Genomic DNA, 10,636 nt, shown 5'->3' with positions numbered 1-10,636 from the left:
AAATTTTTTTTGGAATTTTATAAAATTACACAGCTTTAAGGAGGATATTTTGATATTAATTAATTAATTAAAATTATAGGGAGCGTGTCTTTTTAGTCAGGATAAATCAAAGTAATGACAAAGAAAAAACTCTTTTGCTTACTCAAATGGAAATTATACATGCAAATAATGTTTTCAACTCTAGCTTGGACTAATATAATAGAGTTCTTGCATTTATTTCAAATATTGTCATACATGTATAAAGGATATTTTAAAATTAATTCTACCGGTATTTTATATCGAATTGTGTGTATGTGATTGTCTAACAACGGGATATTATGGTGTAGAGTAGAGAGGGCCCTTAGAGTAAGTATTTCGTTAAAACGTCATTATAATGATCTTGTTAACAGAACTCAAATAAGGATGGAATGATATGTCTTCCTGATCAATATTTGGGGCTCACAACGGGTGAAACTGGTCAACAAGTGATGCTTACTCCTCCTAGGCACCTGATCCCACGTTTCCATTGGTCCGTGTTTTAAGCCCTATTTCTATTTTTAGTTACCATGGCAACACCGTTCATCGAAATCAAAAACCAATATACAGAATTACGTATCTTAGTGTAGTCTACTTTGTGTGCCCAGTTATATTGAAATCTGACCAAAACTGTAGGAGGAGTAGCATTTTGAAAGAATTTCACAGAAATTTCTATTTTTAGTAACAAGGCAACACCGTTCATCGAAATCAAAAACTGATCAACAGAATTATGTATCTTAGTGTAGTCTACTTGTATGCCAAGTTATATTGAAATCAGACCAAAACTGTAGGAGGAGTAGCATTTTGAAAGAATTTCATAGAAATTTCTATTTTTAGTAACAACGGCAACACCGTTAATCGAAATCAAAAACCGATATACAGGATTATGTATCTTAGTGTAGTCTACTTGTGTGCCAAGTTATATTGAAATCAGACCAAAACTGTAGGAGGAGAAGCATTATGAAAGAATTTCATAGAAATTTCTATTTTTAGTAACAAGGGGAAATCAAAAACCGATACACAGAATTATGTATCTTAGTGTAGTCTACTTGTGTGCCAAGTTATATTGAAATCAGACCAAAACTGTAGGAGGAGAAGCATTTTGAAAGAATTTCATAGAAATTTCTATTTTTAGTAACAAGGGCAACACCGTTCATCGAAAACAAAAACCGATACACAGAATTATGTATCTTAGTGTAGTCTACTTGTGTGCTAAGTTATATTGAAATCAGACCAAAAATGTAGAAGGAGTAGCATTTTGAAAGAATTTCACAGAAATTTCTATTTTTAGTAACCACGGCAACATCTTTCATCGAAATCAAAAACCGATATACAGAATTATGTATCTTAGTGTAGTCTACTTATGTGCCATGTTATATTGAAATCAGACCAAAACTGAAGGAGAAGTAGCATTTTGAAAGAATTTCACAGAAATTTCTATTTTTAGTAACAACGGCAACACCGTTAATCAAAATCAAAAACCGATACACAGAATTATGTATCTTAGTATTGTCTACTTGTGTGCCAAGTTATATTGAAATCAGACCAAAACTGTAGGAGGAGTAGCATTTTGAAAGATTGTTTACAGACAGACAGACGGACAGACAGACAGACGGACGGACGACGGACGCATTACTATCGCATAAGCTCTTCTGGTCTCTGACCAGTAGAGCTAAAAAATTACTGCCACCCGGGAGATTCAAAATTTACTACATGACACTACCAAAAATTTGGGCGTGCCTTGAGAAATCCACTGTGTTTAAATTTTTTTCTCTCAATATATGTGTAGTCCCGATTGGGGCAATCAATATACAAGATGCACACAATTTTTTTAGTCCGATGACAGGTTACAAATCAGAAAACTACAAAGGCTACTGTAAGGAGTCTATAGGTTTTTTTTCTCCAAAAGATGGCGGCCAAGGGACATAACTTTTGAAATGTGTGGATTCAAATATTGCATTACTACCTTGAACAATTTGATTAAAAAAACCAAACAAACGAAAAAAGAGCCATGTGATAAATGTATTTTGATTAGATTAAAATTCTTCATTTTAAAGCCGCTATTCAAATACAAAATAAAAGTTAAATTATATGCTTCCTTTCATTTGGACTTGTCTAATTTAAAATCAGGTTACACACCCATGGTTTCTCTAACTTTAAAGTGGTATCGACTACTAAAGACATTGAAATCATCTTTAAAGAATTCAATTCTAGTTAAAAACAATAATACAGAAAAAAGTGACGGTGTTTTTCTTTTCAATTTGTATAGGGATTTTGTCATAGAAAAAAGTACAAAATTTGAGTTATCAAAAATAAACCATATTTACACATCACAAAAAATTAATCAAAACTCAGGAAGTCTTCTTAAAGTACCATTCATAGATCAGTCATTTTGACATATTGAGCGGTATTTTTGTTGACAGAATAAACAAGATGAAATAGAGAGGTCATACGCGGGTCAGATCACTTACTAATTCTTAAATAAGTAATAAGGAAGACGGAAGCACCCTGGACTCTTGACCTTTGATATACTTTACTAAAACGTACAGATCGACATTTCAATGGAATACTATGGCCTTAAAGCTTTATAAAAGGTGTGAATAGATGCTTGCTAGTTTAACACCAAAATTCTGTAATCATGTTGAAATTATGTTTTTTTGAATTTGTAAACTCCAAATTTACAATATGATACTTATACTAGTATGCTATATATTTTAAAATATGTATAAACAAAAAGGATATATAGCGTTATTAAGAATATGGGTCATGATAGTAGGAATATCAATATAACCATCAATTTAAATTAACCTCTAAAATAAATATAATTAATTAATTAATGATAAATTCTTATTAATAAATCTTCCATTTCACTTTATTCTTCAAATGAAGGAAGTTTTCTCTATAAGTAAATTAAATATTGTTAAAAATACCCGAGAAAATATTTATTTTTTCTTTAAACATGTTTTTACAGTTCCAATAATCATAGATGTACATATGAAAAGTCTTCGAGATCCAACCGACTGGGTGCAAATTATTTGCTAGTATCTAGTAATTATTATTAACCTCAAGTTCAAATACAAGTATTCCTTTCTGATATTTTACGGATCAATCTTACCAATAATACACAAGTTTAATTCTTATTTGGTAGATAAAGACCAAAACAGACACCCTCCTTTATATTTCATGACTATTTAGCAAAAGGCGTATTAATAAATTTACTCTTAATTAGAAATTGTACAAAATACAGCTTATAAGAAAATTAACATATTAACATTTTAATTACAGCTTCTTGACAATGGGGGAACACATGCTTCCAATACATGTAACAAATTATTGCTTTCTGTACATTTGACAATTTATATTGCATCAATTGTTTTATAGTAGTTGAACGTATTCACCAGTAAAAATTAATACACTTCAACAAAAATTTGCATATAATGCACTCAGGTTATTGCAATGACACTTACCTGAAAGAAATAAAATGTCATGCCTCAGATCTTCCGACTTCATGCAGTGTGACCCGAAATGACTTCTCTTCAAACTGAACTATTTCAATAAAAATGAAAAAAACCTCGCAAATCGATTGACCATGGTCCGAATAAAACTGTCTGTGTTTGATGCCCATCAAAAAGGTTTCTAAGCGACAAAGCAGTCTGTCTATAACTAATTGGCCAGTGCGATCTGATTTCTACCATGTAGATGTAAAGGCGATATATACGTAAAAGTTGATGTCGGGTCAAACTGTTGTGTCAGACTGACCCCTTGCGCTAAACGACTGTGTGTTTACATAGATAATTAGACGTCTGCTTCTGCCTACAACTAATGGCTGCTGGTATTTCAATTAGAACACTCAAATGCAGCAAGCTTAGGAAAATCATTTTGTTTTTATTCACAGAAATCGACATTTTGTCTATTGAATCTGAAGGTATTTTAAGGTCGACACAGTAAGTCTATAAAGTATGTCAGCGGATATTTACATTACGGGTTCACTTTTCGGTCAAACCCCGAGTACCTTCTTTTCATGGAGCAGTCACAACATACTGACCCTGTACTTAATAAAAACCTATCTCTTGCACCTTCATTGCACTATAAATGACATCGGGGGCTCGTATATGTCTTTACACATAATTAAATGTAGTCGCACATAGGCGAATTCTTTTTTTCGCGGACGTGGAATATGGCTCTTTACCTAAGCACATGTGGTAATTCGAAACTGTGATCTAAGAGGTAAAACAGAGTTCATGATTACGTCACCAGGATGACTTTAATCAATCATGAGTACTTTACTGTCAGGGATGGCGGAAGGTGATTGCAACATAAGACAGATCTTCCACCCCCCAAAAAATAATAAAAAAAATCCTGTATATATGTATAAATACGGATATATTTTTAAGGCCCGCATTGCGCAGTGGCTAGAGTGTCTGCTCTTAAGTCGCGGAGAAAGAAGTCGATCCTTATGTCGCGGGTTCGAATTCCATGCAGGACTTCGAGACTGATCCTTCGAATGACACCATATAGCCCAAGGTCCCGTACATTTTCGACAATTTTTTCAGTTCATTTCCGAAATTTGGTTTTTCCATTTCCGCATTTTTTCGGGTATCTTTCTAGCAATCTAGTGTTTGTCAAGTAGGCGGGAATAAAATTTAACAGCATAGAAATGTTACACTTATTTCAAAACGCATTTTCCGAATGAAAAATATTCACTGTTAATAAATACGGGAATAAGAATTATTAAACGTTTTGTATGATTTAAATGAGCATGCGTTTTCTGTCATGAACTATTTGCCAAAAAAGTACTTTATGACGAATGTAAAAGATGAAAGGTTGAATGCTTTAAAAAACATCCGTAAATTAAATGCAGTACCCGTGCCACCGTTTATGCTGGCACAAAAAAAACTAGAGGTACTGTGAGCAATGAGCTCACTAAATGATCCCCCCTTATGAATATAATAGCAGTATCCATATTTTGCTATGGGAATCCCAAAAATATGTGTCGGATAAAAATATTAACAAGAGGAACGGTGAGCAATGAGCTCACTAAATGATACCCCAACATCCCATATGAATATAATGGCAGTGTCCATGTTTTATTTAAGGGAAACCAAAACTATTTGTCGAATAAAAAGTAAAATATGAGATGCACAATGGCAGTATGTAATCTATGACGATTCTGTGAAGTTTCATAAAAAATTTCATTCAGTGGTATGAGAGGAGTTACTGATAAGAGATGGGTACCCAAAAGCGTAACAGACAGACAGACATACCGATTACTATATACCCTCCCGCTTTTCAAGCGGGGGGTATATATAAATAGGAGGTGCAAAATGGCAAAATGTAATAAAGATTCTGTGAAAGTCTCATCAAATACTAGTATCATTCAGTGGTATGAGAGCAGTTGCGGATAAGAGGTGGGTACTCCAAAGCGTAACAGACGGACATCCCCTAAATACACTCGCTTTTCAAGCGGGGTTATAAAATCGTCTTCTACATCATGAAGATTACAACATTCTATTAATCTTGGTTATACGGTGTCCACCCGTTTGAATATTCAACGTGTGATTCGATAACCTATATTTTGTGAATATTTGTCTATTTTTATACCCACGCTTGAAAAGCGGAATGGTATATTGCAATCGGTATGTCCGTCTTTACGTCCGTCTGTTACGCTTTGGGGTACCCATTTCTTATCCGCAACTCCTCTCATACCACTGAATGAAATTTGATGAAACTTTCACAGAATCTTTATTAGGCGTACATATTGCCATTGTGCACCTCCTATTTTACTTTATAATCTGACACATATTGTGGGTTTCCCATTGCAACTTCCCTTTGCCCGTCTGAGTTGTTTACATGTATGATTTTGCCATTATATTCATATGGGATGCGGGGGTATCATTAATTGAGCTCATTGCTCACAGTGCCTCTAGTTTACTTCCTGAATTACGAAGGAACACACGGTGGATGTGACTTGTCAGCAGGGAAAGCTCGCTCCTCCATATGGCACCTTATTCCATCTCTGATGTTTTCGAGGTCCGTGTAGCTCTGCTCGTGAATGTTATTCTTTGGATAGACTTTTCAGCTTAAATATTATTCATTATTTCCATGTATATCATGTTTTTGTATTATTTTTAATGAATGTTTACATATGTACTAAATTCAAAAATCATGTAAATTCTTTCAATGTATTGAAGTAAAGATTATGCACAAGCGTAAAGCTTTTGTAACAAGTAAGGCAAAGAAAAAAATAAACGTTCTATCCTCACTTGATCGGAAGTTACATTTATCATTAATGTTATTGTTTTAAGCATGTCAATATTTGATTTTATTATACCTCTGTGAATATGTTCTATATAAAAATATAACGTATAAACATGCTATCTTTTCCAAACAGCCCCTGTCGTCAAATAGTTCTTGTGCTATCTGCCCATGGCGAAATAGTCATCAAACTATTCACCAGCAGCATTCTGTTTCCCTCGCTTTTCATCTCGGAAAACTTCTGATTTTATACGGATTGTGACGTATATTTTATGACATAACAAAAGTAAAGTCAGAATTGGTATAATAATTCTATTTTAAAACAGTATAATTGCATTTTAAAAGTAGTCCCTATAATGTTCGTAAAGTCAGCATCGGTATAATAAAACACCTATTTACTGACTATTCGGACAATAGCAAGTTTATCGCCCCCCTCGACAGCAAACTATTTCCCTCGGCTGCGCCTCGGGAAATATGTTGTTGTCTTGGTGGACGATAAACTTGCTATTGTCCTCATAGCCAGTAAATAGGTGTATAATATGTTAAGTGATAGATTGATTGATTGTATATTGTTTAACGTCCTCTCGAGACTTTTTCACTCATATGGAGACGCCACTACTTGCTGGTGGAGAGCTGCAAATTTTGTCCTATACTCGACACTGAGGACCATTGAGCAGGGAGGGATCTTTTTCGTGCCAGTATCTACTTGGACACGGGACCTCGGTTTATACGGTCTCATCCGAAGGACCAGCCTCCACATCCCACTGTGATAGAATCAAAATTTATAGTTTATTTCAAAATGTTCAGTCGCAGGTAATGAACATTTAAAATAAAATTTGCAATATCTAACGCTCACTGTCATTAAAGACAAGTCAAACTATTAAGGTAAAGGGGATCAAAAACCACAATATAATTAGAAAGGGGTTGTTACAGTTCATTTGTATATGTTAAATATGAAAAAGGTACCTCTTATTTAAATAGGGTCCTTTGGATAAGACCTTAAAAACCGAGGCCCCATGTCGCAGTAGGCGTTGGCACAATAAAGATCCTCCACTGCCCAATGGCCCTGGGTGTCGAGTAAAGGTAAAAATTTGAAGCCCTTCACCGGTATATGGTGACGTCACTATACGAGTGAAATATTCTCGAATGGGACGTAAAACATACAATCAACCAATCACCTTATTCAAATATTCAAGATACAAGACTAGTAGTAATTTATTATACTTAGCTCAACCTTCGTCAAGAGTCAAACATTATTACTGCAGTATATAATTGAAAAGGTGTTGACCAGTTTATGCACTAGTAAAATATATGAAAATTTTATATTTTCTTATTCTAAAGTTACCGTATCTTCAAGGTTTAGTTTTTTTGCTTGGTACATTAACAGACAAATAAGATTTAGGGTAACACCATTGCTTTCGCCTATTAAAATGTGAATAAAGAATAATCTGAAAAAGAAATAATTTTACCATGCATTAAAGTGTGACAAAACTGTTAATAACAGAAACGGTCTTTTTGGGGATTTCTTAATTTCTCTTTATGTCATTACATTCAAATTATATGCCTTCAAACAGACGGCACTTTGTTTTTTAAACGGGGAGCGAATTATCCTGTTTATTGAATTAGACTGCAGAGGATAAGTAAATGATGCTTATGTTGAGTCATAGAAAATCTGACATAGCAGTGAAAGAAAAGAAAGACCGAATATTTAGTGGGTTTTTTTTCCCTCAACAGTGTATCGTTTTAATTTAAGGAGGGTAAAATCAGTTCAGAAAGAATTTTACTGCATAATACCTTTCGAATAATTAATTGTGATGCAGAGTATATGAATTGTTGGAATTTTTAATTCAGTTCAATTTGGGGATCTTTTTATGTCGTATTTAGTGTCAAAGCTCCTCTCCCCACAAATTGCCATCAATAAATTGAAAGAAATGGTTTTAAAATATTTACACAAAAGACTTTGATTATTTTTCATACCTTAGGAAAAGGGTTTGGTTATTGATGACGGATCATTTTTTGAAGTACCTTTGTGAAAATATTCCCCATGAAAGTATACTGTAGTGTAAGAGATAAAAACTATGATAATCTAATCTAAGAAGGATAACTCTTCATTACAATGTAGTATTATTGTTTGCTCTTGCTGTTTATTCACAAAAGCGTTTGTAACAAATTCAAAAACTTTGAATTTGTTTAATTGGAAAAATAATGATAAAATCGCTTGTATATAAATTCATTATTAAATCGTAACACAGTCTATTCGTTGCATGTGGGCGTGTACTTCGCATTATAGTCCCTGTATTATCATCGCATCGGTGGTTCAGTGGTAGAATGCTCGCCTGCCACGCGGGCGGCCCGGGTTCGATTCCCGGCCGATGCATTGTTTTTTTGTAATAAATCCACTACGGTGTGTATCGTCAAATAATATATTGACCCCCAATATTCACATTTTATTTACAGTTTTTATTCATATAATTCAATTATTTTTTCTCGGACTGTTTGCGCTGAAACAAGGCTAAACCAGAAGTCTTATGAGACTGTAGCTCTACTGGTCGTACGTGTATAAAAGGAAAATAGCACTTGGATTTGACTTTTCAACAGGCAGAAGTAAATGGAATTATGTATCTTTGTGTAGTCTACTTGTGTGCCAAATTATACTGAAATCAGACAAAAATTGTAGAAGGAGTTCGTTGTACGTTTGAAAGGATTTTCACCAAAATTTCTATTTTTAGTATCCATGGCAACACTGTTTATCAAAATAAAAAACCGATGCACCAAATTATGTACCTTAGTGTAGTCTACTTGTGTGCCAAGTAATACTGAAATCAGACAAAAACTCTAAGAGGTGTAGCGTTTGAAAGGAATTTAAATAAAATTTCTATTTTTTGTAACCATAGCAACAGCTTTCAACGAAATACAAAATGAAAAACCGATGCACTAAAATTATGTATCGTAGTGTAGTCTACTTGGGTGCCAAGTCATATTGAAATCAGACTAGAAACTGTAGGAGGAGTAGCGTTTTAAAGGAATTTCACAGAAATTTCTACTTTGAGTAACCTGGGCAACAGCATTCATTGAAATGAAAAACCGATACACTAAATTATGTATCTTATTCCGCATGAGTTTCATCTTTCTTGGCCCAGTTATTCTAGAGAAGATTTTTAAAGGTTTTTACTTGTATTTATTTGTAAAAATTTGTTCGGCTATTGTGGCGCCACCCTACCCTCAGGGGTCATGTTTTAAATAAATTTGAATATACACTGCCTGAGGATAATAACAAATGAGTTTCATCTCTCCTGGCCTAGTGGTTCTTGAGAAGATTTTCAAAAGATTATTTTCTATTTATTCCTATGTACCTCCTGTGGTCATGATTTGAACCAATTTGAATCTACACTTCTTGAGGATGATTCCACATGAGTTTCATTAGTGGTTCTTAAGATTTTTTAAATGATGCCATCAATTTTTCTTTGTGCTATTATTACCACTTAGAATTTACACAGAGCAAGAGCCATCTTATGCATAAATAGGAAATTACGTCACGATTAATAGATACGTAGTCACCAACACTCCAAGTGATAAATACTGCATTTGCAACCTAAACTGAGCGGTTTTGATTTTTCGGAAATTCTCAGGGCCAAATAAGGCCCAATTCCCTTTACTTAAAGATACCCAGTACCAGGTTTGGTTGAAATTGGCCCAGTGGTTCTTGAGAAGATGAAAATGTGACAAGTTTACGAGACGCACCACCTTTGGCTGAGGCGAACTAAAAATCAGATGTGTGTTTAATTTTATTTGCCAGAAGAATGAAAAACTAATTCATCGTTCAGCCAACCCGATATTGAATGAATGGTGATATGATCATATCAAATTCTCAAATTCTCATGAATAACAATTTCTTCCCCATTATCTACAGTGACGACATGGAATATTATTATTTACATTCAAATTTTCCTTGAAAGGAATTTAGACACTGTATGGTAATAATAAAATATGAAATGACCAAGAGTCATGTTTTGTCAACCGTGATTGATTGATTGATTGTATTTTGTTAAACGTCCTACTCGAGAATTTTTCTCTCATATGGAGACGCCACTACTCCTACAAGTAAGAGCCTCGGTTAACGTCCCTACGCTCCTTATATACCTCGGACTCTTACATCCGAAGACCATTTTCTTAGATTTTTGGCGGAACGTATTATGCGTGAAATAAACTGTTAACAAGTAATTTTCAGGTACCTACGTGTTAGCATGGGGTATGAAAGTCACAAGAAATAATAAAATCCATTTTATTCAGTGTGCATTATTGTTAATTAATGGAAAATGTCATTATTCCAATTTGTCACCAGAAGTACTTTCGATTTGACTTCACA

At 34.0% G+C, this 10,636-nt stretch overlaps 1 non-coding gene across 1 annotated transcript; it reads left to right on the top strand.

Annotated features, from left to right (window-relative positions):
* Positions 1-8,576: 8,576 nt before the first annotated feature.
* Positions 8,577-8,647, top strand: Trnag-gcc (transfer RNA glycine (anticodon GCC)). The gene has a single exon. It is a non-coding gene; the product is annotated as a tRNA-Gly (tRNA).
* Positions 8,648-10,636: the final 1,989 nt, after the last annotated feature.

This window comes from Saccostrea cucullata, unplaced genomic scaffold, assembly GCF_032062105.1.
Source record: "Saccostrea cucullata isolate Sc308-1 unplaced genomic scaffold, CSIRO_AGI_Scuc_v1 ctg733, whole genome shotgun sequence".
Lineage (NCBI taxonomy): Eukaryota > Metazoa > Mollusca > Bivalvia > Ostreida > Ostreidae > Saccostrea > Saccostrea cuccullata.
This window is presented reverse-complemented; position numbering and strand designations above follow the sequence as displayed.